This window comes from Globicephala melas, unplaced genomic scaffold (genome assembly GCF_963455315.2).
Source record: "Globicephala melas unplaced genomic scaffold, mGloMel1.2 SCAFFOLD_392, whole genome shotgun sequence".
Classification (NCBI taxonomy): Eukaryota; Metazoa; Chordata; class Mammalia; order Artiodactyla; family Delphinidae; genus Globicephala; species Globicephala melas.
The window spans coordinates 149799-176686 of record NW_027207561.1 but is presented as its reverse complement, the minus strand read 5'-3'; the positions used below and the strand labels follow the sequence as shown (position 1 = coordinate 176686).

The window sequence follows — 26888 nt, the reverse complement described above, 5'->3', positions numbered from 1 at the left end:
CGCCCACCTTCATGCCACTCAGCCGGAACCCGGGAGGCAATGCCAACTACCAGGTGTATGACAGTCTGGTGCTGAAGCGGCAACCGCAGGAGGGCCAAGCGCGGGCCAACTCGCTGCTACCTTCCACCTCGGCCTCCAGGCCCTCTCTGCACGGGAGCCAGACTGGGAAAATGAACTTACCAGCAGCAAGTGGGGGCAGGGGCAGGGGGCGGCAGGGCATGGAGAGAGGAATAAAGAGCGCCAGAGTCCAGGAAACATTGGTGGTCTGTGGCTTGGAAGCGCCACTCCTTCTGCCAGCCTGGGTCCCTGCGCTTGGCTTCCTGCAATAAGAAGCCAGTGTCCCCTTCTTGGCCTGAGGGTCCCTTTGGTTTAGTGGCCACAGTTCTGCCAGCAGGCCCCTCCTGGTCCTATACCATGCACTAAGTACATCTGCAGCTGCAGACTCCAAACCCCTGGTCTCTGGGCACCTCCTCTGTGTCTCAGCTGTCCCTGTCCACAGAGAGCCTCATACAAGAAGTTGCTTCCAAACTGGGAGGTTCCACATCTGGGCAGGTCCAGCTCCAGGCCCAGTGAAGGGCATGAAGAAGGCTGAGGCTCTGGACTCCAGCCAGGCCTTCAGCAGGCCTCTGAGGCCAAGGTCTTCCTAGTCTCAAGAGGGGCCAAGAGACGCAATGTGTCATTTGAACAAGTGAGTCAGCGGGCGGTGAGCGAATGAATGACCGCTCGAGGGGATGTATGCCGGCCACCGGGCCCTGTTTGACTGTCCAGGCTCAGCTTACCTGACCCTGGTTACCAGGGAATGCCACTCTGGGCCCTCCTTTTCATCCCCCTCCCTCACTGTGACCTCACCACCTGCCCCATTATGACCCAGTCTGGCTCCCAGTTAAAACTGGAGGGCAGAGGGCCCAGGCAGTCCTGGGACCAACGGCCATGGGTGAGCGAAACTACTACCGAGCCGAGCCGTTCACTGGCCCCATCCCCAGGAAATGCCAGGAGCAAGGATACTCAATTCTTCTGATCCCGGTCAGCTTCATCTTGCTCAACGTGGGGATCAACATGGTGACTATGGTCAGGGCAGGATCTGTGCAGCGCGGTTGGGGGAGCCCTGGGGTCTTGAAGGGGCTGAGGTGGGAGGGCTGCTGGGGTGTGACCGGGACAAGGGTTGGATTTCAGGGCTCACCCTGCTCCCGGCCTCCCCCCTCCCCTTCTTGCCTCAACTCTGGAGGCATCTGAAGAGATTCTTGCGGGCACTTTTCAATCGTATTTTCCACAAAGGTGAGTGGGCGCCGGCGTGGGTTCAGGGGATGTGGGCCTGTCCCCTTTCTTCTATCCCTGCCTTGATTCTCAGCCCCTCAGGAACCCAGGCCCTGACCCATCTCGCCTTTCCCCACAGACAAGCAAGCCAGCTGTGTAGGCACCCATCGCATGTGCATGCGCTGCTCCGTGGATCCCAAGAACCTGTGCTCAAGAGTTTCTTCCCACTTCTGCCATCGCCCAAGCTTCCTGCTCGGGCAGGTAAACCCACCTTGACTACTGCCTGCAGCGGGGCTCGGCGGGGGCGGAGCCGGCGGCCCCCCCGCCGCGGGCGAGTAAAGGAGAAGGCGGGCGGAGCGGGAGGCAAAAAGCCTACAGCACCCGGTATTCCCAGGCGGTCTCCCATCCAAGTACTAACCAGGCCCGACCCTGCTTAGCTTCCGAGATCAGACGAGATCGGGCGCGTTCAGGGTGGTATGGCCGTAGACGGGGGCGGGGGGCCGCGGGCGGCCTCTTGAGGCCCAGTTTCGCTGGCGCTGGCGCCTTAACGCCAGCCTGGCGGCCGGCCCGCCCCGGCAGGGCCCCCTCGCCCGCCCAGGCAGGGGCAACGGAGGTCTCGGGTATCGGGCGGCGGCGGAGGGTTTGGCGACCACCTCCCAGCCCAGGGCGGCCGTGACCCAGCAAACCCTTCGGCGCTTGGCGCCCCGCCCAAGATCCCGCACGTCGCTCACAGGGACGTGGCCCCGGAGGCTTCAGGGCCCGGGGCCCGCGGTCCCTTGGGCATCGGCCCTGCCCGCCCACGCGGCCCTAGGCGCAGCCCGGCCGCAGCCCGGGCCGGCCCTCCTGCCCGACAGCAGCTGGCCCGAAGCCACTGGGAGCCACCATTGAGTCGCCACGGCCCCTCAGCCCCGGCAAGGCCACCCTTGCCCCCACACCCCCCGCCGAGCTCAGGACCCCGCCCCTGGTGGCCGGCAGGCCCGGGGAAGCGGCCCCTGCCCTCGATCCCGCTCCCGCACCCGGCCGCGGTGACACGCCAGAGGGGCGGGGTGGGGGGGGCTTTTGTCGGAGGGAGCTGTGGAGGGACACACCGGCACACAGGTGGCGGCGCCGGGGCTGGGCGCCGGTGGGGGCGGCCAGGTGCAGGTCGAGGGGCTCGCGGGCCGAAAGGACGGCAACTGGGCCCGCGGCGGAGTCTGGGTCCGGGCCAGCCACCCCGGGAGCGTCTGGGGTGCGCCTGCCTTCCAGGGCCGCCTTCTGGCCGCCTGGCCGGCCGGGCCGGCGGGGAGCGACCCCGCCGGCGCGCGCCGTGGTGGGAGGGGCCTGAGGAGGTGGGGCCTGCAGCGGGGCCCGGCGGGGGCGGAGCCGGCGGCCCCCGCCGCGGGCGAGTAAAGGAGAAGGCGGGCGGAGCGGGAGGCAAAAAGCCTACAGCACCCGGTATTCCCAGGCGGTCTCCCATCCAAGTACTAACCAGGCCCGACCCTGCTTAGCTTCCGAGATCAGACGAGATCGGGCGCGTTCAGGGTGGTATGGCCGTAGACGGGGGCGGGGGGCCGCGGGCGGCCTCTTGAGGCCCAGTTTCGCTGGCGCTGGCGCCTTAACGCCAGCCTGGCGGCCGGCCCGCCCCGGCAGGGCCCCCTCGCCCGCCCAGGCAGGGGCAACGGAGGTCTCGGGTATCGGGCGGCGGCGGAGGGTTTGGCGACCACCTCCCAGCCCAGGGCGGCCGTGACCCAGCAAACCCTTCGGCGCTTGGCGCCCCGCCCAAGATCCCGCACGTCGCTCACAGGGACGTGGCCCCGGAGGCTTCAGGGCCCGGGGCCCGCGGTCCCTTGGGCATCGGCCCTGCCCGCCCACGCGGCCCTAGGCGCAGCCCGGCCGCAGCCCGGGCCGGCCCTCCTGCCCGACAGCAGCTGGCCCGAAGCCACCGGGAGCCACCATTGAGTCGCCACGGCCCCTCAGCCCCGGCAAGGCCACCCTTGCCCCCACACCCCCCGCCGAGCTCAGGACCCCGCCCCTGGTGGCCGGCAGGCCCGGGGAAGCGGCCCCTGCCCTCGATCCCGCTCCCGCACCCGGCCGCGGTGACACGCCAGAGGGGCGGGGTGGGGGGGGGCTTTTGTCGGAGGGAGCTGTGGAGGGACACACCGGCACACAGGTGGCGGCGCCGGGGCTGGGCGCCGGTGGGGGCGGCCAGGTGCAGGTCGAGGGGCTCGCGGGCCGAAAGGACGGCAACTGGGCCCATGGCGGAGTCTGGGTCTGGAGGGCTCTGAGCCTCCATCCGCTCTGGTGCCTCGGGTCTACCGGCCCGACGCCTGGTAGCGCGACACCCCACCGGCCCACAGACGTAGCCTCCCCAGCTGTGCTCACAGCGAGTCCAACCGCAGCCTGCATCCCTCCACGGGACACTTGGATTACTCCCGCGATCCCCACGAGGTGCGGCACCCGGCGGCCGAATGGGCTGAGATCCTGCCCTTGCGGCGCCCTGTGGCCACCTCCGCCTCCCTCACGGTACTGGCCGAGGCCTCGGACCAGCGGGCCCCGGCTCCCAGCTCAGCCCTGCTCCTCCGCCCCTCTCACCTCCTGCCCGACGTCCAGGCTACCGAGCACCCTCCACCCCCGCCCACCTTCATGCCACTCAGCCGGAACCCGGGAGGCAATGCCAACTACCAGGTGTATGACAGTCTGGTGCTGAAGCGGCAACCGCAGGAGGGCCAAGCGCGGGCCAACTCGCTGCTACCTTCCACCTCGGCCTCCAGGCCCTCTCTGCACGGGAGCCAGACTGGGAAAATGAACTTACCAGCAGCAAGTGGGGGCAGGGACAGGGGGCGGCAGGGCATGGAGAGAGGAATAAAGAGCGCCAGAGTCCAGGAAACATTGGTGGTCTGTGGCTTGGAAACGCCACTCCTTCTGCCAGCCTGGGTCCCTGCGCTTGGCTTCCTGCAATAAGAAGCCAGTGTCCCCTTCTTGGCCTGAGGGTCCCTTTGGTTTAGTGGCCACAGTTCTGCCAGCAGGCCCCTCCTGGTCCTATACCATGCACTGAGTACATCTGCAGCTGCAGACTCCAAACCCCTGGTCTCTGGGCACCTCCTCTGTGTCTCAGCTGTCCCTGTCCACAGAGAGCCTCATACAAGAAGTTGCTTCCAAACTGGGAGGTTCCACATCTGGGCAGGTCCAGCTCCAGGCCCAGTGAAGGGCATGAAGAAGGCTGAGGCTCTGGACTCCAGCCAGGCCTTCAGCAGGCCTCTGAGGCCAAGGTCTTCCTAGTCTCAAGAGGGACCAAGAGACGCAATGTGTCATTTGAACAAGTGAGTCAGCGGGCGGTGAGCGAATGAATGACCGCTCGAGGGGCTGTATGCCGGCCACCGGGCCCTGTTTGACTGTCCAGGCTCAGCTTACCTGACCCTGGTTACCAGGGAATGCCACTCTGGGCCCTCCTTTTCATCCCCCTCCCTCACTGTGACCTCACCACCTGCCCCATTATGACCCAGTCTGGCTCCCAGTTAAAACTGGAGGGCAGAGGGCCCAGGCAGTCCTGGGACCAACGGCCATGGGTGAGCGAAACTACTACCGAGCCGAGCCGTTCACTGGCCCCATCCCCAGGAAATGCCAGGAGCAAGGATACTCAATTCTTCTGATCCCGGTCAGCTTCATCTTGCTCAACGTGGGGATCAACATGGTGACTATGGTCAGGGCAGGATCTGTGCAGCGCGGTTGGGGGAGCCCTGGGGTCTTGAAGGGGCTGAGGTGGGAGGGCTGCTGGGGTGTGACCGGGACAAGGGTTGGATTTCAGGGCTCACCCTGCTCCCGGCCTCCCCCCTCCCCTTCTTGCCTCAACTCTGGAGGCATCTGAAGAGATTCTTGCGGGCACTTTTCAATCGTATTTTCCACAAAGGTGAGTGGGCGCCAGCGTGGGTTCAGGGGATGTGGGCCTGTCCCCTTTCTTCTATCCCTGCCTTGATTCTCAGCCCCTCAGGAACCCAGGCCCTGACCCATCTCGCCTTTCCCCACAGACAAGCAAGCCAGCTGTGTAGGCACCCATCGCATGTGCATGCGCTGCTCCGTGGATCCCAAGAACCTGTGCTCAAGAGTTTCTTCCCACTTCTGCCATCGCCCAAGCTTCCTGCTCGGGCAGGTAAACCCACCTTGACTACTGCCTGCAGCGGGGCTCGGCGGGGGCGGAGCCGGCGGCCCCCCCGCCGCGGGCGAGTAAAGGAGAAGGCGGGCGGAGCGGGAGGCAAAAAGCCTACAGCACCCGGTATTCCCAGGCGGTCTCCCATCCAAGTACTAACCAGGCCCGACCCTGCTTAGCTTCCGAGATCAGACGAGATCGGGCGCGTTCAGGGTGGTATGGCCGTAGACGGGGGCGGGGGGCCGCGGGCGGCCTCTTGAGGCCCAGTTTCGCTGGCGCTGGCGCCTTAACGCCAGCCTGGCGGCCGGCCCGCCCCGGCAGGGCCCCCTCGCCCGCCCAGGCAGGGGCAACGGAGGTCTCGGGTATCGGGCGGCGGCGGAGGGTTTGGCGACCACCTCCCAGCCCAGGGCGGCCGTGACCCAGCAAACCCTTCGGCGCTTGGCGCCCCGCCCAAGATCCCGCACGTCGCTCACAGGGACGTGGCCCCGGAGGCTTCAGGGCCCGGGGCCCGCGGTCCCTTGGGCATCGGCCCTGCCCGCCCACGCGGCCCTAGGCGCAGCCCGGCCGCAGCCCGGGCCGGCCCTCCTGCCCGACAGCAGCTGGCCCGAAGCCACTGGGAGCCACCATTGAGTCGCCACGGCCCCTCAGCCCCGGCAAGGCCACCCTTGCCCCCACACCCCCCGCCGAGCTCAGGACCCCGCCCCTGGTGGCCGGCAGGCCCGGGGAAGCGGCCCCTGCCCTCGATCCCGCTCCCGCACCCGGCCGCGGTGACACGCCAGAGGGGCGGGGTGGGGGGGGCTTTTGTCGGAGGGAGCTGTGGAGGGACACACCGGCACACAGGTGGCGGCGCCGGGGCTGGGCGCCGGTGGGGGCGGCCAGGTGCAGGTCGAGGGGCTCGCGGGCCGAAAGGACGGCAACTGGGCCCGCGGCGGAGTCTGGGTCCGGGCCAGCCACCCCGGGAGCGTCTGGGGTGCGCCTGCCTTCCAGGGCCGCCTTCTGGCCGCCTGGCCGGCCGGGCCGGCGGGGAGCGACCCCGCCGGCGCGCGCCGTGGTGGGAGGGGCCTGAGGAGGTGGGGCCTGCAGCGGGGCCCGGCGGGGGCGGAGCCGGCGGCCCCCGCCGCGGGCGAGTAAAGGAGAAGGCGGGCGGAGCGGGAGGCAAAAAGCCTACAGCACCCGGTATTCCCAGGCGGTCTCCCATCCAAGTACTAACCAGGCCCGACCCTGCTTAGCTTCCGAGATCAGACGAGATCGGGCGCGTTCAGGGTGGTATGGCCGTAGACGGGGGCGGGGGGCCGCGGGCGGCCTCTTGAGGCCCAGTTTCGCTGGCGCTGGCGCCTTAACGCCAGCCTGGCGGCCGGCCCGCCCCGGCAGGGCCCCCTCGCCCGCCCAGGCAGGGGCAACGGAGGTCTCGGGTATCGGGCGGCGGCGGAGGGTTTGGCGACCACCTCCCAGCCCAGGGCGGCCGTGACCCAGCAAACCCTTCGGCGCTTGGCGCCCCGCCCAAGATCCCGCACGTCGCTCACAGGGACGTGGCCCCGGAGGCTTCAGGGCCCGGGGCCCGCGGTCCCTTGGGCATCGGCCCTGCCCGCCCACGCGGCCCTAGGCGCAGCCCGGCCGCAGCCCGGGCCGGCCCTCCTGCCCGACAGCAGCTGGCCCGAAGCCACCGGGAGCCACCATTGAGTCGCCACGGCCCCTCAGCCCCGGCAAGGCCACCCTTGCCCCCACACCCCCCGCCGAGCTCAGGACCCCGCCCCTGGTGGCCGGCAGGCCCGGGGAAGCGGCCCCTGCCCTCGATCCCGCTCCCGCACCCGGCCGCGGTGACACGCCAGAGGGGCGGGGTGGGGGGGGCTTTTGTCGGAGGGAGCTGTGGAGGGACACACCGGCACACAGGTGGCGGCGCCGGGGCTGGGCGCCGGTGGGGGCGGCCAGGTGCAGGTCGAGGGGCTCGCGGGCCGAAAGGACGGCAACTGGGCCCGCGGCGGAGTCTGGGTCCGGGCCAGCCACCCCGGGAGCGTCTGGGGTGCGCCTGCCTTCCAGGGCCGCCTTCTGGCCGCCTGGCCGGCCGGGCCGGCGGGGAGCGACCCCGCCGGCGCGCGCCGTGGTGGGAGGGGCCTGAGGAGGTGGGGCCTGCAGCGGGGCCCGGCGGGGGCGGAGCCGGCGGCCCCCGCCGCGGGCGAGTAAAGGAGAAGGCGGGCGGAGCGGGAGGCAAAAAGCCTACAGCACCCGGTATTCCCAGGCGGTCTCCCATCCAAGTACTAACCAGGCCCGACCCTGCTTAGCTTCCGAGATCAGACGAGATCGGGCGCGTTCAGGGTGGTATGGCCGTAGACGGGGGCGGGGGGCCGCGGGCGGCCTCTTGAGGCCCAGTTTCGCTGGCGCTGGCGCCTTAACGCCAGCCTGGCGGCCGGCCCGCCCCGGCAGGGCCCCCTCGCCCGCCCAGGCAGGGGCAACGGAGGTCTCGGGTATCGGGCGGCGGCGGAGGGTTTGGCGACCACCTCCCAGCCCAGGGCGGCCGTGACCCAGCAAACCCTTCGGCGCTTGGCGCCCCGCCCAAGATCCCGCACGTCGCTCACAGGGACGTGGCCCCGGAGGCTTCAGGGCCCGGGGCCCGCGGTCCCTTGGGCATCGGCCCTGCCCGCCCACGCGGCCCTAGGCGCAGCCCGGCCGCAGCCCGGGCCGGCCCTCCTGCCCGACAGCAGCTGGCCCGAAGCCACCGGGAGCCACCATTGAGTCGCCACGGCCCCTCAGCCCCGGCAAGGCCACCCTTGCCCCCACACCCCCCGCCGAGCTCAGGACCCCGCCCCTGGTGGCCGGCAGGCCCGGGGAAGCGGCCCCTGCCCTCGATCCCGCTCCCGCACCCGGCCGCGGTGACACGCCAGAGGGGCGGGGTGGGGGGGGCTTTTGTCGGAGGGAGCTGTGGAGGGACACACCGGCACACAGGTGGCGGCGCCGGGGCTGGGCGCCGGTGGGGGCGGCCAGGTGCAGGTCGAGGGGCTCGCGGGCCGAAAGGACGGCAACTGGGCCCATGGCGGAGTCTGGGTCTGGAGGGCTCTGAGCCTCCATCCGCTCTGGTGCCTCGGGTCTACCGGCCCGACGCCTGGTAGCGCGACACCCCACCGGCCCACAGACGTAGCCTCCCCAGCTGTGCTCACAGCGAGTCCAACCGCAGCCTGCATCCCTCCACGGGACACTTGGATTACTCCCGCGATCCCCACGAGGTGCGGCACCCGGCGGCCGAATGGGCTGAGATCCTGCCCTTGCGGCGCCCTGTGGCCACCTCCGCCTCCCTCACGGTACTGGCCGAGGCCTCGGACCAGCGGGCCCCGGCTCCCAGCTCAGCCCTGCTCCTCCGCCCCTCTCACCTCCTGCCCGACGTCCAGGCTACCGAGCACCCTCCACCCCCGCCCACCTTCATGCCACTCAGCCGGAACCCGGGAGGCAATGCCAACTACCAGGTGTATGACAGTCTGGTGCTGAAGCGGCAACCGCAGGAGGGCCAAGCGCGGGCCAACTCGCTGCTACCTTCCACCTCGGCCTCCAGGCCCTCTCTGCACGGGAGCCAGACTGGGAAAATGAACTTACCAGCAGCAAGTGGGGGCAGGGACAGGGGGCGGCAGGGCATGGAGAGAGGAATAAAGAGCGCCAGAGTCCAGGAAACATTGGTGGTCTGTGGCTTGGAAGCGCCACTCCTTCTGCCAGCCTGGGTCCCTGCGCTTGGCTTCCTGCAATAAGAAGCCAGTGTCCCCTTCTTGGCCTGAGGGTCCCTTTGGTTTAGTGGCCACAGTTCTGCCAGCAGGCCCCTCCTGGTCCTATACCATGCACTGAGTACATCTGCAGCTGCAGACTCCAAACCCCTGGTCTCTGGGCACCTCCTCTGTGTCTCAGCTGTCCCTGTCCACAGAGAGCCTCATACAAGAAGTTGCTTCCAAACTGGGAGGTTCCACATCTGGGCAGGTCCAGCTCCAGGCCCAGTGAAGGGCATGAAGAAGGCTGAGGCTCTGGACTCCAGCCAGGCCTTCAGCAGGCCTCTGAGGCCAAGGTCTTCCTAGTCTCAAGAGGGACCAAGAGACGCAATGTGTCATTTGAACAAGTGAGTCAGCGGGCGGTGAGCGAATGAATGACCGCTCGAGGGGATGTATGCCGGCCACCGGGCCCTGTTTGACTGTCCAGGCTCAGCTTACCTGACCCTGGTTACCAGGGAATGCCACTCTGGGCCCTCCTTTTCATCCCCCTCCCTCACTGTGACCTCACCACCTGCCCCATTATGACCCAGTCTGGCTCCCAGTTAAAACTGGAGGGCAGAGGGCCCAGGCAGTCCTGGGACCAACGGCCATGGGTGAGCGAAACTACTACCGAGCCGAGCCGTTCACTGGCCCCATCCCCAGGAAATGCCAGGAGCAAGGATACTCAATTCTTCTGATCCCGGTCAGCTTCATCTTGCTCAACGTGGGGATCAACATGGTGACTATGGTCAGGGCAGGATCTGTGCAGCGCGGTTGGGGGAGCCCTGGGGTCTTGAAGGGGCTGAGGTGGGAGGGCTGCTGGGGTGTGACCGGGACAAGGGTTGGATTTCAGGGCTCACCCTGCTCCCGGCCTCCCCCCTCCCCTTCTTGCCTCAACTCTGGAGGCATCTGAAGAGATTCTTGCGGGCACTTTTCAATCGTATTTTCCACAAAGGTGAGTGGGCGCCGGCGTGGGTTCAGGGGATGTGGGCCTGTCCCCTTTCTTCTATCCCTGCCTTGATTCTCAGCCCCTCAGGAACCCAGGCCCTGACCCATCTCGCCTTTCCCCACAGACAAGCAAGCCAGCTGTGTAGGCACCCATCGCATGTGCATGCGCTGCTCCGTGGATCCCAAGAACCTGTGCTCAAGAGTTTCTTCCCACTTCTGCCATCGCCCAAGCTTCCTGCTCGGGCAGGTAAACCCACCTTGACTACTGCCTGCAGCGGGGCTCGGCGGGGGCGGAGCCGGCGGCCCCCCCGCCGCGGGCGAGTAAAGGAGAAGGCGGGCGGAGCGGGAGGCAAAAAGCCTACAGCACCCGGTATTCCCAGGCGGTCTCCCATCCAAGTACTAACCAGGCCCGACCGTGCTTAGCTTCCGAGATCAGACGAGATCGGGCGCGTTCAGGGTGGTATGGCCGTAGACGGGGGCGGGGGGCCGCGGGCGGCCTCTTGAGGCCCAGTTTCGCTGGCGCTGGCGCCTTAACGCCAGCCTGGCGGCCGGCCCGCCCCGGCAGGGCCCCCTCGCCCGCCCAGGCAGGGGCAACGGAGGTCTCGGGTATCGGGCGGCGGCGGAGGGTTTGGCGACCACCTCCCAGCCCAGGGCGGCCGTGACCCAGCAAACCCTTCGGCGCTTGGCGCCCCGCCCAAGATCCCGCACGTCGCTCACAGGGACGTGGCCCCGGAGGCTTCAGGGCCCGGGGCCCGCGGTCCCTTGGGCATCGGCCCTGCCCGCCCACGCGGCCCTAGGCGCAGCCCGGCCGCAGCCCGGGCCGGCCCTCCTGCCCGACAGCAGCTGGCCCGAAGCCACCGGGAGCCACCATTGAGTCGCCACGGCCCCTCAGCCCCGGCAAGGCCACCCTTGCCCCCACACCCCCCGCCGAGCTCAGGACCCCGCCCCTGGTGGCCGGCAGGCCCGGGGAAGCGGCCCCTGCCCTCGATCCCGCTCCCGCACCCGGCCGCGGTGACACGCCAGAGGGGCGGGGTGGGGGGGGGCTTTTGTCGGAGGGAGCTGTGGAGGGACACACCGGCACACAGGTGGCGGCGCCGGGGCTGGGCGCCGGTGGGGGCGGCCAGGTGCAGGTCGAGGGGCTCGCGGGCCGAAAGGACGGCAACTGGGCCCATGGCGGAGTCTGGGTCTGGAGGGCTCTGAGCCTCCATCCGCTCTGGTGCCTCGGGTCTACCGGCCCGACGCCTGGTAGCGCGACACCCCACCGGCCCACAGACGTAGCCTCCCCAGCTGTGCTCACAGCGAGTCCAACCGCAGCCTGCATCCCTCCACGGGACACTTGGATTACTCCCGCGATCCCCACGAGGTGCGGCACCCGGCGGCCGAATGGGCTGAGATCCTGCCCTTGCGGCGCCCTGTGGCCACCTCCGCCTCCCTCACGGTACTGGCCGAGGCCTCGGACCAGCGGGCCCCGGCTCCCAGCTCAGCCCTGCTCCTCCGCCCCTCTCACCTCCTGCCCGACGTCCAGGCTACCGAGCACCCTCCACCCCCGCCCACCTTCATGCCACTCAGCCGGAACCCGGGAGGCAATGCCAACTACCAGGTGTATGACAGTCTGGTGCTGAAGCGGCAACCGCAGGAGGGCCAAGCGCGGGCCAACTCGCTGCTACCTTCCACCTCGGCCTCCAGGCCCTCTCTGCACGGGAGCCAGACTGGGAAAATGAACTTACCAGCAGCAAGTGGGGGCAGGGACAGGGGGCGGCAGGGCATGGAGAGAGGAATAAAGAGCGCCAGAGTCCAGGAAACATTGGTGGTCTGTGGCTTGGAAACGCCACTCCTTCTGCCAGCCTGGGTCCCTGCGCTTGGCTTCCTGCAATAAGAAGCCAGTGTCCCCTTCTTGGCCTGAGGGTCCCTTTGGTTTAGTGGCCACAGTTCTGCCAGCAGGCCCCTCCTGGTCCTATACCATGCACTGAGTACATCTGCAGCTGCAGACTCCAAACCCCTGGTCTCTGGGCACCTCCTCTGTGTCTCAGCTGTCCCTGTCCACAGAGAGCCTCATACAAGAAGTTGCTTCCAAACTGGGAGGTTCCACATCTGGGCAGGTCCAGCTCCAGGCCCAGTGAAGGGCATGAAGAAGGCTGAGGCTCTGGACTCCAGCCAGGCCTTCAGCAGGCCTCTGAGGCCAAGGTCTTCCTAGTCTCAAGAGGGACCAAGAGACGCAATGTGTCATTTGAACAAGTGAGTCAGCGGGCGGTGAGCGAATGAATGACCGCTCGAGGGGCTGTATGCCGGCCACCGGGCCCTGTTTGACTGTCCAGGCTCAGCTTACCTGACCCTGGTTACCAGGGAATGCCACTCTGGGCCCTCCTTTTCATCCCCCTCCCTCACTGTGACCTCACCACCTGCCCCATTATGACCCAGTCTGGCTCCCAGTTAAAACTGGAGGGCAGAGGGCCCAGGCAGTCCTGGGACCAACGGCCATGGGTGAGCGAAACTACTACCGAGCCGAGCCGTTCACTGGCCCCATCCCCAGGAAATGCCAGGAGCAAGGATACTCAATTCTTCTGATCCCGGTCAGCTTCATCTTGCTCAACGTGGGGATCAACATGGTGACTATGGTCAGGGCAGGATCTGTGCAGCGCGGTTGGGGGAGCCCTGGGGTCTTGAAGGGGCTGAGGTGGGAGGGCTGCTGGGGTGTGACCGGGACAAGGGTTGGATTTCAGGGCTCACCCTGCTCCCGGCCTCCCCCCTCCCCTTCTTGCCTCAACTCTGGAGGCATCTGAAGAGATTCTTGCGGGCACTTTTCAATCGTATTTTCCACAAAGGTGAGTGGGCGCCAGCGTGGGTTCAGGGGATGTGGGCCTGTCCCCTTTCTTCTATCCCTGCCTTGATTCTCAGCCCCTCAGGAACCCAGGCCCTGACCCATCTCGCCTTTCCCCACAGACAAGCAAGCCAGCTGTGTAGGCACCCATCGCATGTGCATGCGCTGCTCCGTGGATCCCAAGAACCTGTGCTCAAGAGTTTCTTCCCACTTCTGCCATCGCCCAAGCTTCCTGCTCGGGCAGGTAAACCCACCTTGACTACTGCCTGCAGCGGGGCTCGGCGGGGGCGGAGCCGGCGGCCCCCCCGCCGCGGGCGAGTAAAGGAGAAGGCGGGCGGAGCGGGAGGCAAAAAGCCTACAGCACCCGGTATTCCCAGGCGGTCTCCCATCCAAGTACTAACCAGGCCCGACCCTGCTTAGCTTCCGAGATCAGACGAGATCGGGCGCGTTCAGGGTGGTATGGCCGTAGACGGGGGCGGGGGGCCGCGGGCGGCCTCTTGAGGCCCAGTTTCGCTGGCGCTGGCGCCTTAACGCCAGCCTGGCGGCCGGCCCGCCCCGGCAGGGCCCCCTCGCCCGCCCAGGCAGGGGCAACGGAGGTCTCGGGTATCGGGCGGCGGCGGAGGGTTTGGCGACCACCTCCCAGCCCAGGGCGGCCGTGACCCAGCAAACCCTTCGGCGCTTGGCGCCCCGCCCAAGATCCCGCACGTCGCTCACAGGGACGTGGCCCCGGAGGCTTCAGGGCCCGGGGCCCGCGGTCCCTTGGGCATCGGCCCTGCCCGCCCACGCGGCCCTAGGCGCAGCCCGGCCGCAGCCCGGGCCGGCCCTCCTGCCCGACAGCAGCTGGCCCGAAGCCACTGGGAGCCACCATTGAGTCGCCACGGCCCCTCAGCCCCGGCAAGGCCACCCTTGCCCCCACACCCCCCGCCGAGCTCAGGACCCCGCCCCTGGTGGCCGGCAGGCCCGGGGAAGCGGCCCCTGCCCTCGATCCCGCTCCCGCACCCGGCCGCGGTGACACGCCAGAGGGGCGGGGTGGGGGGGGCTTTTGTCGGAGGGAGCTGTGGAGGGACACACCGGCACACAGGTGGCGGCGCCGGGGCTGGGCGCCGGTGGGGGCGGCCAGGTGCAGGTCGAGGGGCTCGCGGGCCGAAAGGACGGCAACTGGGCCCGCGGCGGAGTCTGGGTCCGGGCCAGCCACCCCGGGAGCGTCTGGGGTGCGCCTGCCTTCCAGGGCCGCCTTCTGGCCGCCTGGCCGGCCGGGCCGGCGGGGAGCGACCCCGCCGGCGCGCGCCGTGGTGGGAGGGGCCTGAGGAGGTGGGGCCTGCAGCGGGGCCCGGCGGGGGCGGAGCCGGCGGCCCCCGCCGCGGGCGAGTAAAGGAGAAGGCGGGCGGAGCGGGAGGCAAAAAGCCTACAGCACCCGGTATTCCCAGGCGGTCTCCCATCCAAGTACTAACCAGGCCCGACCCTGCTTAGCTTCCGAGATCAGACGAGATCGGGCGCGTTCAGGGTGGTATGGCCGTAGACGGGGGCGGGGGGCCGCGGGCGGCCTCTTGAGGCCCAGTTTCGCTGGCGCTGGCGCCTTAACGCCAGCCTGGCGGCCGGCCCGCCCCGGCAGGGCCCCCTCGCCCGCCCAGGCAGGGGCAACGGAGGTCTCGGGTATCGGGCGGCGGCGGAGGGTTTGGCGACCACCTCCCAGCCCAGGGCGGCCGTGACCCAGCAAACCCTTCGGCGCTTGGCGCCCCGCCCAAGATCCCGCACGTCGCTCACAGGGACGTGGCCCCGGAGGCTTCAGGGCCCGGGGCCCGCGGTCCCTTGGGCATCGGCCCTGCCCGCCCACGCGGCCCTAGGCGCAGCCCGGCCGCAGCCCGGGCCGGCCCTCCTGCCCGACAGCAGCTGGCCCGAAGCCACCGGGAGCCACCATTGAGTCGCCACGGCCCCTCAGCCCCGGCAAGGCCACCCTTGCCCCCACACCCCCCGCCGAGCTCAGGACCCCGCCCCTGGTGGCCGGCAGGCCCGGGGAAGCGGCCCCTGCCCTCGATCCCGCTCCCGCACCCGGCCGCGGTGACACGCCAGAGGGGCGGGGTGGGGGGGGCTTTTGTCGGAGGGAGCTGTGGAGGGACACACCGGCACACAGGTGGCGGCGCCGGGGCTGGGCGCCGGTGGGGGCGGCCAGGTGCAGGTCGAGGGGCTCGCGGGCCGAAAGGACGGCAACTGGGCCCGCGGCGGAGTCTGGGTCCGGGCCAGCCACCCCGGGAGCGTCTGGGGTGCGCCTGCCTTCCAGGGCCGCCTTCTGGCCGCCTGGCCGGCCGGGCCGGCGGGGAGCGACCCCGCCGGCGCGCGCCGTGGTGGGAGGGGCCTGAGGAGGTGGGGCCTGCAGCGGGGCCCGGCGGGGGCGGAGCCGGCGGCCCCCGCCGCGGGCGAGTAAAGGAGAAGGCGGGCGGAGCGGGAGGCAAAAAGCCTACAGCACCCGGTATTCCCAGGCGGTCTCCCATCCAAGTACTAACCAGGCCCGACCCTGCTTAGCTTCCGAGATCAGACGAGATCGGGCGCGTTCAGGGTGGTATGGCCGTAGACGGGGGCGGGGGGCCGCGGGCGGCCTCTTGAGGCCCAGTTTCGCTGGCGCTGGCGCCTTAACGCCAGCCTGGCGGCCGGCCCGCCCCGGCAGGGCCCCCTCGCCCGCCCTGGCAGGGGCAACGGAGGTCTCGGGTATCGGGCGGCGGCGGAGGGTTTGGCGACCACCTCCCAGCCCAGGGCGGCCGTGACCCAGCAAACCCTTCGGCGCTTGGCGCCCCGCCCAAGATCCCGCACGTCGCTCACAGGGACGTGGCCCCGGAGGCTTCAGGGCCCGGGGCCCGCGGTCCCTTGGGCATCGGCCCTGCCCGCCCACGCGGCCCTAGGCGCAGCCCGGCCGCAGCCCGGGCCGGCCCTCCTGCCCGACAGCAGCTGGCCCGAAGCCACCGGGAGCCACCATTGAGTCGCCACGGCCCCTCAGCCCCGGCAAGGCCACCCTTGCCCCCACACCCCCCGCCGAGCTCAGGACCCCGCCCCTGGTGGCCGGCAGGCCCGGGGAAGCGGCCCCTGCCCTCGATCCCGCTCCCGCACCCGGCCGCGGTGACACGCCAGAGGGGCGGGGTGGGGGGGGCTTTTGTCGGAGGGAGCTGTGGAGGGACACACCGGCACACAGGTGGCGGCGCCGGGGCTGGGCGCCGGTGGGGGCGGCCAGGTGCAGGTCGAGGGGCTCGCGGGCCGAAAGGACGGCAACTGGGCCCATGGCGGAGTCTGGGTCTGGAGGGCTCTGAGCCTCCATCCGCTCTGGTGCCTCGGGTCTACCGGCCCGACGCCTGGTAGCGCGACACCCCACCGGCCCACAGACGTAGCCTCCCCAGCTGTGCTCACAGCGAGTCCAACCGCAGCCTGCATCCCTCCACGGGACACTTGGATTACTCCCGCGATCCCCACGAGGTGCGGCACCCGGCGGCCGAATGGGCTGAGATCCTGCCCTTGCGGCGCCCTGTGGCCACCTCCGCCTCCCTCACGGTACTGGCCGAGGCCTCGGACCAGCGGGCCCCGGCTCCCAGCTCAGCCCTGCTCCTCCGCCCCTCTCACCTCCTGCCCGACGTCCAGGCTACCGAGCACCCTCCACCCCCGCCCACCTTCATGCCACTCAGCCGGAACCCGGGAGGCAATGCCAACTACCAGGTGTATGACAGTCTGGTGCTGAAGCGGCAACCGCAGGAGGGCCAAGCGCGGGCCAACTCGCTGCTACCTTCCACCTCGGCCTCCAGGCCCTCTCTGCACGGGAGCCAGACTGGGAAAATGAACTTACCAGCAGCAAGTGGGGGCAGGGACAGGGGGCGGCAGGGCATGGAGAGAGGAATAAAGAGCGCCAGAGTCCAGGAAACATTGGTGGTCTGTGGCTTGGAAGCGCCACTCCTTCTGCCAGCCTGGGTCCCTGCGCTTGGCTTCCTGCAATAAGAAGCCAGTGTCCCCTTCTTGGCCTGAGGGTCCCTTTGGTTTAGTGGCCACAGTTCTGCCAGCAGGCCCCTCCTGGTCCTATACCATGCACTGAGTACATCTGCAGCTGCAGACTCCAAACCCCTGGTCTCTGGGCACCTCCTCTGTGTCTCAGCTGTCCCTGTCCACAGAGAGCCTCATACAAGAAGTTGCTTCCAAACTGGGAGGTTCCACATCTGGGCAGGTCCAGCTCCAGGCCCAGTGAAGGGCATGAAGAAGGCTGAGGCTCTGGACTCCAGCCAGGCCTTCAGCAGGCCTCTGAGGCCAAGGTCTTCCTAGTCTCAAGAGGGACCAAGAGACGCAATGTGTCATTTGAACAAGTGAGTCAGCGGGCGGTGAGCGAATGAATGACCGCTCGAGGGGATGTATGCCGGCCACCGGGCCCTGTTTGACTGTCCAGGCTCAGCTTACCTGACCCTGGTTACCAGGGAATGCCACTCTGGGCCCTCCTTTTCATCCCCCTCCCTCACTGTGACCTCACCACCTGCCCCATTATGACCCAGTCTGGCTCCCAGTTAAAACTGGAGGGCAGAGGGCCCAGGCAGTCCTGGGACCAACGGCCATGGGTGAGCGAAACTACTACCGAGCCGAGCCGTTCACTGGCCCCATCCCCAGGAAATGCCAGGAGCAAGGATACTCAATTCTTCTGATCCCGGTCAGCTTCATCTTGCTCAACGTGGGGATCAACATGGTGACTATGGTCAGGGCAGGATCTGTGCAGCGCGGTTGGGGGAGCCCTGGGGTCTTGAAGGGGCTGAGGTGGGAGGGCTGCTGGGGTGTGACCGGGACAAGGGTTGGATTTCAGGGCTCACCCTGCTCCCGGCCTCCCCCCTCCCCTTCTTGCCTCAACTCTGGAGGCATCTGAAGAGATTCTTGCGGGCACTTTTCAATCGTATTTTCCACAAAGGTGAGTGGGCGCCGGCGTGGGTTCAGGGGATGTGGGCCTGTCCCCTTTCTTCTATCCCTGCCTTGATTCTCAGCCCCTCAGGAACCCAGGCCCTGACCCATCTCGCCTTTCCCCACAGACAAGCAAGCCAGCTGTGTAGGCACCCATCGCATGTGCATGCGCTGCTCCGTGGATCCCAAGAACCTGTGCTCAAGAGTTTCTTCCCACTTCTGCCATCGCCCAAGCTTCCTGCTCGGGCAGGTAAACCCACCTTGACTACTGCCTGCAGCGGGGCTCGGCGGGGGCGGAGCCGGCGGCCCCCCCGCCGCGGGCGAGTAAAGGAGAAGGCGGGCGGAGCGGGAGGCAAAAAGCCTACAGCACCCGGTATTCCCAGGCGGTCTCCCATCCAAGTACTAACCAGGCCCGACCCTGCTTAGCTTCCGAGATCAGACGAGATCGGGCGCGTTCAGGGTGGTATGGCCGTAGATGGGGGCGGGGGGCCGCGGGCGGCCTCTTGAGGCCCAGTTTCGCTGGCGCTGGCGCCTTAACGCCAGCCTGGCGGCCGGCCCGCCCCGGCAGGGCCCCCTCGCCCGCCCAGGCAGGGGCAACGGAGGTCTCGGGTATCGGGCGGCGGCGGAGGGTTTGGCGACCACCTCCCAGCCCAGGGCGGCCGTGACCCAGCAAACCCTTCGGCGCTTGGCGCCCCGCCCAAGATCCCGCACGTCGCTCACAGGGACGTGGCCCCGGAGGCTTCAGGGCCCGGGGCCCGCGGTCCCTTGGGCATCGGCCCTGCCCGCCCACGCGGCCCTAGGCGCAGCCCGGCCGCAGCCCGGGCCGGCCCTCCTGCCCGACAGCAGCTGGCCCGAAGCCACTGGGAGCCACCATTGAGTCGCCACGGCCCCTCAGCCCCGGCAAGGCCACCCTTGCCCCCACACCCCCCGCCGAGCTCAGGACCCCGCCCCTGGTGGCCGGCAGGCCCGGGGAAGCGGCCCCTGCCCTCGATCCCGCTCCCGCACCCGGCCGCGGTGACACGCCAGAGGGGCGGGGTGGGGGGGGCTTTTGTCGGAGGGAGCTGTGGAGGGACACACCGGCACACAGGTGGCGGCGCCGGGGCTGGGCGCCGGTGGGGGCGGCCAGGTGCAGGTCGAGGGGCTCGCGGGCCGAAAGGACGGCAACTGGGCCCGCGGCGGAGTCTGGGTCCGGGCCAGCCACCCCGGGAGCGTCTGGGGTGCGCCTGCCTTCCAGGGCCGCCTTCTGGCCGCCTGGCCGGCCGGGCCGGCGGGGAGCGACCCCGCCGGCGCGCGCCGTGGTGGGAGGGGCCTGAGGAGGTGGGGCCTGCAGCGGGGCCCGGCGGGGGCGGAGCCGGCGGCCCCCGCCGCGGGCGAGTAAAGGAGAAGGCGGGCGGAGCGGGAGGCAAAAAGCCTACAGCACCCGGTATTCCCAGGCGGTCTCCCATCCAAGTACTAACCAGGCCCGACCGTGCTTAGCTTCCGAGATCAGACGAGATCGGGCGCGTTCAGGGTGGTATGGCCGTAGACGGGGGCGGGGGGCCGCGGGCGGCCTCTTGAGGCCCAGTTTCGCTGGCGCTGGCGCCTTAACGCCAGCCTGGCGGCCGGCCCGCCCCGGCAGGGCCCCCTCGCCCGCCCAGGCAGGGGCAACGGAGGTCTCGGGTATCGGGCGGCAGCGGAGGGTTTGGCGACCACCTCCCAGCCCAGGGCGGCCGTGACCCAGCAAACCCTTCGGCGCTTGGCGCCCCGCCCAAGATCCCGCACGTCGCTCACAGGGACGTGGCCCCGGAGGCTTCAGGGCCCGGGGCCCGCGGTCCCTTGGGCATCGGCCCTGCCCGCCCACGCGGCCCTAGGCGCAGCCCGGCCGCAGCCCGGGCCGGCCCTCCTGCCCGACAGCAGCTGGCCCGAAGCCACTGGGAGCCACCATTGAGTCGCCACGGCCCCTCAGCCCCGGCAAGGCCACCCTTGCCCCCACACCCCCCGCCGAGCTCAGGACCCCGCCCCTGGTGGCCGGCAGGCCCGGGGAAGCGGCCCCTGCCCTCGATCCCGCTCCCGCACCCGGCCGCGGTGACACGCCAGAGGGGCGGGGTGGGGGGGGCTTTTGTCGGAGGGAGCTGTGGAGGGACACACCGGCACACAGGTGGCGGCGCCGGGGCTGGGCGCCGGTGGGGGCGGCCAGGTGCAGGTCGAGGGGCTCGCGGGCCGAAAGGACGGCAACTGGGCCCGCGGCGGAGTCTGGGTCCGGGCCAGCCACCCCGGGAGCGTCTGGGGTGCGCCTGCCTTCCAGGGCCGCCTTCTGGCCGCCTGGCCGGCCGGGCCGGCGGGGAGCGACCCCGCCGGCGCGCGCCGTGGTGGGAGGGGCCTGAGGAGGTGGGGCCTGCAGCGGGGCCCGGCGGGGGCGGAGCCGGCGGCCCCCGCCGCGGGCGAGTAAAGGAGAAGGCGGGCGGAGCGGGAGGCAAAAAGCCTACAGCACCCGGTATTCCCAGGCGGTCTCCCATCCAAGTACTAACCAGGCCCGACCCTGCTTAGCTTCCGAGATCAGACGAGATCGGGCGCGTTCAGGGTGGTATGGCCGTAGACGGGGGCGGGGGGCCGCGGGCGGCCTCTTGAGGCCCAGTTTCGCTGGCGCTGGCGCCTTAACGCCAGCCTGGCGGCCGGCCCGCCCCGGCAGGGCCCCCTCGCCCGCCCAGGCAGGGGCAACGGAGGTCTCGGGTATCGGGCGGCGGCGGAGGGTTTGGCGACCACCTCCCAGCCCAGGGCGGCCGTGACCCAGCAAACCCTTCGGCGCTTGGCGCCCCGCCCAAGATCCCGCACGTCGCTCACAGGGACGTGGCCCCGGAGGCTTCAGGGCCCGGGGCCCGCGGTCCCTTGGGCATCGGCCCTGCCCGCCCACGCGGCCCTAGGCGCAGCCCGGCCGCAGCCCGGGCCGGCCCTCCTGCCCGACAGCAGCTGGCCCGAAGCCACTGGGAGCCACCATTGAGTCGCCACGGCCCCTCAGCCCCGGCAAGGCCACCCTTGCCCCCACACCCCCCGCCGAGCTCAGGACCCCGCCCCTGGTGGCCGGCAGGCCCGGGGAAGCGGCCCCTGCCCTCGATCCCGCTCCCGCACCCGGCCGCGGTGACACGCCAGAGGGGCGGGGTGGGGGGGGGCTTTTGTCGGAGGGAGCTGTGGAGGGACACACCGGCACACAGGTGGCGGCGCCGGGGCTGGGCGCCGGTGGGGGCGGCCAGGTGCAGGTCGAGGGGCTCGCGGGCCGAAAGGACGGCAACTGGGCCCATGGCGGAGTCTGGGTCTGGAGGGCTCTGAGCCTCCATCCGCTCTGGTGCCTCGGGTCTACCGGCCCGACGCCTGGTAGCGCGACACCCCACCGGCCCACAGACGTAGCCTCCCCAGCTGTGCTCACAGCGAGTCCAACCGCAGCCTGCATCCCTCCACGGGACACTTGGATTACTCCCGCGATCCCCACGAGGTGCGGCACCCGGCGGCCGAATGGGCTGAGATCCTGCCCTTGCGGCGCCCTGTGGCCACCTCCGCCTCCCTCACGGTACTGGCCGAGGCCTCGGACCAGCGGGCCCCGGCTCCCAGCTCAGCCCTGCTCCTCTGCCCCTCTCACCTCCTGCCCGACGTCCAGGCTACCGAGCACCCTCCACCCCCGCCCACCTTCATGCCACTCAGCCGGAACCCGGGAGGCAATGCCAACTACCAGGTGTATGACAGTCTGGTGCTGAAGCGGCAACCGCAGGAGGGCCAAGCGCGGGCCAACTCGCTGCTACCTTCCACCTCGGCCTCCAGGCCCTCTCTGCACGGGAGCCAGACTGGGAAAATGAACTTACCAGCAGCAAGTGGGGGCAGGGACAGGGGGCGGCAGGGCATGGAGAGAGGAATAAAGAGCGCCAGAGTCCAGGAAACATTGGTGGTCTGTGGCTTGGAAGCGCCACTCCTTCTGCCAGCCTGGGTCCCTGCGCTTGGCTTCCTGCAATAAGAAGCCAGTGTCCCCTTCTTGGCCTGAGGGTCCCTTTGGTTTAGTGGCCACAGTTCTGCCAGCAGGCCCCTCCTGGTCCTATACCATGCACTAAGTACATCTGCAGCTGCAGACTCCAAACCCCTGGTCTCTGGGCACCTCCTCTGTGTCTCAGCTGTCCCTGTCCACAGAGAGCCTCATACAAGAAGTTGCTTCCAAACTGGGAGGTTCCACATCTGGGCAGGTCCAGCTCCAGGCCCAGTGAAGGGCATGAAGAAGGCTGAGGCTCTGGACTCCAGCCAGGCCTTCAGCAGGCCTCTGAGGCCAAGGTCTTCCTAGTCTCAAGAGGGGCCAAGAGACGCAATGTGTCATTTGAACAAGTGAGTCAGCGGGCGGTGAGCGAATGAATGACCGCTCGAGGGGATGTATGCCGGCCACCGGGCCCTGTTTGACTGTCCAGGCTCAGCTTACCTGACCCTGGTTACCAGGGAATGCCACTCTGGGCCCTCCTTTTCATCCCCCTCCCTCACTGTGACCTCACCACCTGCCCCATTATGACCCAGTCTGGCTCCCAGTTAAAACTGGAGGGCAGAGGGCCCAGGCAGTCCTGGGACCAACGGCCATGGGCGAGCGAAACTACTACAGAGCCGAGCCGTTCACTGGCCCCATCCCCAGGAAATGCCAGGAGCAAGGATACTCAATTCTTCTGATCCCGGTCAGCTTCATCTTGCTCAACGTGGGGATCAACATGGTGACTACGGTCAGGGCAGGATCTGTGCAGCGCGGTTGGGGGAGCCCTGGGGTCTTGAAGGGGCTGAGGTGGGAGGGCTGCTGGGGTGTGACCGGGACAAGGGTTGGATTTCAGGGCTCACCCTGCTCCCGGCCTCCCCCCTCCCCTTCTTCCCTCAACTCTGGAGGCATCTGAAGAGATTCTTGCGGGCACTTTTCAATCGTATTTTCCACAAAGGTGAGTGGGCGCCGGCGTGGGTTCAGGGGATGTGGACCTGTCCCCTTTCTTCTATCCCTGCCTTGATTCTCAGCCCCTCAGGAACCCAGGCCCTGACCCATCTCGCCTTTCCCCACAGACAAGCAAGCCAGCTGTGTAGGCACCCATCGCATGTGCATGCGCTGCTCCGTGGATCCCAAGAACCTGTGCTCAAGAGTTTCTTCCCACTTCTGCCATCGCCCAAGCTTCCTGCTCGGGCAGGTAAACCCACCTTGACTACTGCCTGCAGCGGGGCTCGGCGGGGGCGGAGCCGGCGGCCCCCCCGCCGCGGGCGAGTAAAGGAGAAGGCGGGCGGAGCGGGAGGCAAAAAGCCTACAGCACCCGGTATTCCCAGGCGGTCTCCCATCCAAGTACTAACCAGGCCCGACCCTGCTTAGCTTCCGAGATCAGACGAGATCGGGCGCGTTCAGGGTGGTATGGCCGTAGACGGGGGCGGGGGGCCGCGGGCGGCCTCTTGAGGCCCAGTTTCGCTGGCGCTGGCGCCTTAACGCCAGCCTGGCGGCCGGCCCGCCCCGGCAGGGCCCCCTCGCCCGCCCAGGCAGGGGCAACGGAGGTCTCGGGTATCGGGCGGCGGCGGAGGGTTTGGCGACCACCTCCCAGCCCAGGGCGGCCGTGACCCAGCAAACCCTTCGGCGCTTGGCGCCCCGCCCAAGATCCCGCACGTCGCTCACAGGGACGTGGCCCCGGAGGCTTCAGGGCCCGGGGCCCGCGGTCCCTTGGGCATCGGCCCTGCCCGCCCACGCGGCCCTAGGCGCAGCCCGGCCGCAGCCCGGGCCGGCCCTCCTGCCCGACAGCAGCTGGCCCGAAGCCACCGGGAGCCACCATTGAGTCGCCACGGCCCCTCAGCCCCGGCAAGGCCACCCTTGCCCCCACACCCCCCGCCGAGCTCAGGACCCCGCCCCTGGTGGCCGGCAGGCCCGGGGAAGCGGCCCCTGCCCTCGATCCCGCTCCCGCACCCGGCCGCGCTGACACGCCAGAGGGGCGGGGTGGGGGTGGGGCTTTTGTCGGAGGGAGCTGTGGAGGGACACACCGGCACACAGGTGGCGGCGCCGGGGCTGGGCGCCGGTGGGGGCGGCCAGGTGCAGGTCGAGGGGCTCGCGGGCCGAAAGGACGGCAACTGGGCCCATGGCGGAGTCTGGGTCTGGAGGGCTCTGAGCCTCCATCCGCTCTGGTGCCTCGGGTCTACCGGCCCGACGCCTGGTAGCGCGACACCCCACCGGCCCACAGACGTAGCCTCCCCAGCTGTGCTCACAGCGAGTCCAACCGCAGCCTGCATCCCTCCACGGGACACTTGGATTACTCCCGCGATCCCCACGAGGTGCGGCACCCGGCGGCCGAATGGGCTGAGATCCTGCCCTTGCGGCGCCCTGTGGCCACCTCCGCCTCCCTCACGGTACTGGCCGAGGCCTCGGACCAGCGGGCCCCGGCTCCCAGCTCAGCGCTGCTCCTCCGCCCCTCTCACCTCCTGCCCGACGTCCAGGCTACCGAGCACCCTCCACCCCCGCCCACCTTCATGCCACTCAGCCGGAACCCGGGAGGCAATGCCAACTACCAGGTGTATGACAGTCTGGTGCTGAAGCGGCAACCGCAGGAGGGCCAAGCGCGGGCCAACTCGCTGCTACCTTCCACCTCGGCCTCCAGGCCCTCTCTGCACGGGAGCCAGACTGGGAAAATGAACTTACCAGCAGCAAATGGGGGCAGGGGCAGGGGGCGGCAGGGCATGGAGAGAGGAATAAAGAGCGCCAGAGTCCAGGAAACATTGGTGGTCTGTGGCTTGGAAGCGCCACTCCTTCTGCCAGCCTGGGTCCCTGCGCTTGGCTTCCTGCAATAAGAAGCCAGTGTCCCCTTCTTGGCCTGAGGGTCCCTTTGGTTTAGTGGCCACAGTTCTGCCAGCAGGCCCCTCCTGGTCCTATACCATGCACTAAGTACATCTGCAGCTGCAGACTCCAAACCCCTGGTCTCTGGGCACCTCCTCTGTGTCTCAGCTGTCCCTGTCCACAGAGAGCCTCATACAAGAAGTTGCTTCCAAACTGGGAGGTTCCACATCTGGGCAGGTCCAGCTCCAGGCCCAGTGAAGGGCATGAAGAAGGCTGAGGCTCTGGACTCCAGCCAGGCCTTCAGCAGGCCTCTGAGGCCAAGGTCTTCCTAGTCTCAAGAGGGGCCAAGAGACGCAATGTGTCATTTGAACAAGTGAGTCAGCGGGCGGTGAGCGAATGAATGACCGCTCGAGGGGATGTATGCCGGCCACCGGGCCCTGTTTGACTGTCCAGGCTCAGCTTACCTGACCCTGGTTACCAGGGAATGCCACTCTGGGCCCTCCTTTTCATCCCCCTCCCTCACTGTGACCTCACCACCTGCCCCATTATGACCCAGTCTGGCTCCCAGTTAAAACTGGAGGGCAGAGGGCCCAGGCAGTCCTGGGACCAACGGCCATGGGTGAGCGAAACTACTACCGAGCCGAGCCGTTCACTGGCCCCATCCCCAGGAAATGCCAGGAGCAAGGATACTCAATTCTTCTGATCCCGGTCAGCTTCATCTTGCTCAACGTGGGGATCAACATGGTGACTATGGTCAGGGCAGGATCTGTGCAGCGCGGTTGGGGGAGCCCTGGGGTCTTGAAGGGGCTGAGGTGGGAGGGCTGCTGGGGTGTGACCGGGACAAGGGTTGGATTTCAGGGCTCACCCTGCTCCCGGCCTCCCCCCTCCCCTTCTTGCCTCAACTCTGGAGGCATCTGAAGAGATTCTTGCGGGCACTTTTCAATCGTATTTTCCACAAAGGTGAGTGGGCGCCGGCGTGGGTTCAGGGGATGTGGGCCTGTCCCCTTTCTTCTATCCCTGCCTTGATTCTCAGCCCCTCAGGAACCCAGGCCCTGACCCATCTCGCCTTTCCCCACAGACAAGCAAGCCAGCTGTGTAGGCACCCATCGCATGTGCATGCGCTGCTCCGTGGATCCCAAGAACCTGTGCTCAAGAGTTTCTTCCCACTTCTGCCATCGCCCAAGCTTCCTGCTCGGGCAGGTAAACCCACCTTGACTACTGCCTGCAGCGGGGCTCGGCGGGGGCGGAGCCGGCGGCCCCCCCGCCGCGGGCGAGTAAAGGAGAAGGCGGGCGGAGCGGGAGGCAAAAAGCCTACAGCACCCGGTATTCCCAGGCGGTCTCCCATCCAAGTACTAACCAGGCCCGACCGTGCTTAGCTTCCGAGATCAGACGAGATCGGGCGCGTTCAGGGTGGTATGGCCGTAGACGGGGGCGGGGGGCCGCGGGCGGCCTCTTGAGGCCCAGTTTCGCTGGCGCTGGCGCCTTAACGCCAGCCTGGCGGCCGGCCCGCCCCGGCAGGGCCCCCTCGCCCGCCCAGGCAGGGGCAACGGAGGTCTCGGGTATCGGGCGGCGGCGGAGGGTTTGGCGACCACCTCCCAGCCCAGGGCGGCCGTGACCCAGCAAACCCTTCGGCGCTTGGCGCCCCGCCCAAGATCCCGCACGTCGCTCACAGGGACGTGGCCCCGGAGGCTTCAGGGCCCGGGGCCCGCGGTCCCTTGGGCATCGGCCCTGCCCGCCCACGCGGCCCTAGGCGCAGCCCGGCCGCAGCCCGGGCCGGCCCTCCTGCCCGACAGCAGCTGGCCCGAAGCCACCGGGAGCCACCATTGAGTCGCCACGGCCCCTCAGCCCCGGCAAGGCCACCCTTGCCCCCACACCCCCCGCCGAGCTCAGGACCCCGCCCCTGGTGGCCGGCAGGCCCGGGGAAGCGGCCCCTGCCCTCGATCCCGCTCCCGCACCCGGCCGCGCTGACACGCCAGAGGGGCGGGGTGGGGGTGGGGCTTTTGTCGGAGGGAGCTGTGGAGGGACACACCGGCACACAGGTGGCGGCGCCGGGGCTGGGCGCCGGTGGGGGCGGCCAGGTGCAGGTCGAGGGGCTCGCGGGCCGAAAGGACGGCAACTGGGCCCATGGCGGAGTCTGGGTCTGGAGGGCTCTGAGCCTCCATCCGCTCTGGTGCCTCGGGTCTACCGGCCCGACGCCTGGTAGCGCGACACCCCACCGGCCCACAGACGTAGCCTCCCCAGCTGTGCTCACAGCGAGTCCAACCGCAGCCTGCATCCCTCCACGGGACACTTGGATTACTCCCGCGATCCCCACGAGGTGCGGCACCCGGCGGC

General features: G+C 69.1%; 14 non-coding genes across 14 annotated transcripts; all 14 read right to left on the bottom strand.

Moving 5' to 3' along the window:
* Nucleotides 1–1623: 1623 nt before the first annotated feature.
* LOC132595129 (5S ribosomal RNA) lies at nucleotides 1624–1742 on the bottom strand. The gene has a single exon (XR_009561286.1). It is a non-coding gene; the product is annotated as a 5S ribosomal RNA (ribosomal RNA).
* A 931-nt stretch (nucleotides 1743–2673) lies between these two features.
* Nucleotides 2674–2792, bottom strand: LOC132595128 (5S ribosomal RNA). The gene has a single exon (XR_009561285.1). It is a non-coding gene; the product is annotated as a 5S ribosomal RNA (ribosomal RNA).
* A 2696-nt stretch (nucleotides 2793–5488) lies between these two features.
* LOC132595127 (5S ribosomal RNA) lies at nucleotides 5489–5607 on the bottom strand. Its single transcript, XR_009561284.1, has one exon. It is a non-coding gene; the product is annotated as a 5S ribosomal RNA (ribosomal RNA).
* Nucleotides 5608–6538: 931 nt separating this feature from the next.
* Nucleotides 6539–6657, bottom strand: LOC132595126 (5S ribosomal RNA). The gene has a single exon (XR_009561283.1). It is a non-coding gene; the product is annotated as a 5S ribosomal RNA (ribosomal RNA).
* Nucleotides 6658–7588: 931 nt separating this feature from the next.
* LOC132595125 (5S ribosomal RNA) lies at nucleotides 7589–7707 on the bottom strand. The gene has a single exon (XR_009561282.1). It is a non-coding gene; the product is annotated as a 5S ribosomal RNA (ribosomal RNA).
* Nucleotides 7708–10402: 2695 nt separating this feature from the next.
* LOC132595176 (5S ribosomal RNA) lies at nucleotides 10403–10521 on the bottom strand. The gene has a single exon (XR_009561333.1). It is a non-coding gene; the product is annotated as a 5S ribosomal RNA (ribosomal RNA).
* A 2696-nt stretch (nucleotides 10522–13217) lies between these two features.
* LOC132595124 (5S ribosomal RNA) lies at nucleotides 13218–13336 on the bottom strand. Its single transcript, XR_009561281.1, has one exon. It is a non-coding gene; the product is annotated as a 5S ribosomal RNA (ribosomal RNA).
* A 931-nt stretch (nucleotides 13337–14267) lies between these two features.
* LOC132595123 (5S ribosomal RNA) lies at nucleotides 14268–14386 on the bottom strand. The gene has a single exon (XR_009561280.1). It is a non-coding gene; the product is annotated as a 5S ribosomal RNA (ribosomal RNA).
* A 931-nt stretch (nucleotides 14387–15317) lies between these two features.
* Nucleotides 15318–15436, bottom strand: LOC132595122 (5S ribosomal RNA). The gene has a single exon (XR_009561279.1). It is a non-coding gene; the product is annotated as a 5S ribosomal RNA (ribosomal RNA).
* Nucleotides 15437–18131: 2695 nt separating this feature from the next.
* LOC132595171 (5S ribosomal RNA) lies at nucleotides 18132–18250 on the bottom strand. The gene has a single exon (XR_009561328.1). It is a non-coding gene; the product is annotated as a 5S ribosomal RNA (ribosomal RNA).
* Nucleotides 18251–19181: 931 nt separating this feature from the next.
* LOC132595174 (5S ribosomal RNA) lies at nucleotides 19182–19300 on the bottom strand. Its single transcript, XR_009561331.1, has one exon. It is a non-coding gene; the product is annotated as a 5S ribosomal RNA (ribosomal RNA).
* Nucleotides 19301–20231: 931 nt separating this feature from the next.
* Nucleotides 20232–20350, bottom strand: LOC132595121 (5S ribosomal RNA). The gene has a single exon (XR_009561278.1). It is a non-coding gene; the product is annotated as a 5S ribosomal RNA (ribosomal RNA).
* Nucleotides 20351–23046: 2696 nt separating this feature from the next.
* LOC132595119 (5S ribosomal RNA) lies at nucleotides 23047–23165 on the bottom strand. The gene has a single exon (XR_009561276.1). It is a non-coding gene; the product is annotated as a 5S ribosomal RNA (ribosomal RNA).
* Nucleotides 23166–25862: 2697 nt separating this feature from the next.
* On the bottom strand, nucleotides 25863–25981 carry LOC132595173 (5S ribosomal RNA). Its single transcript, XR_009561330.1, has one exon. It is a non-coding gene; the product is annotated as a 5S ribosomal RNA (ribosomal RNA).
* Nucleotides 25982–26888: the final 907 nt, after the last annotated feature.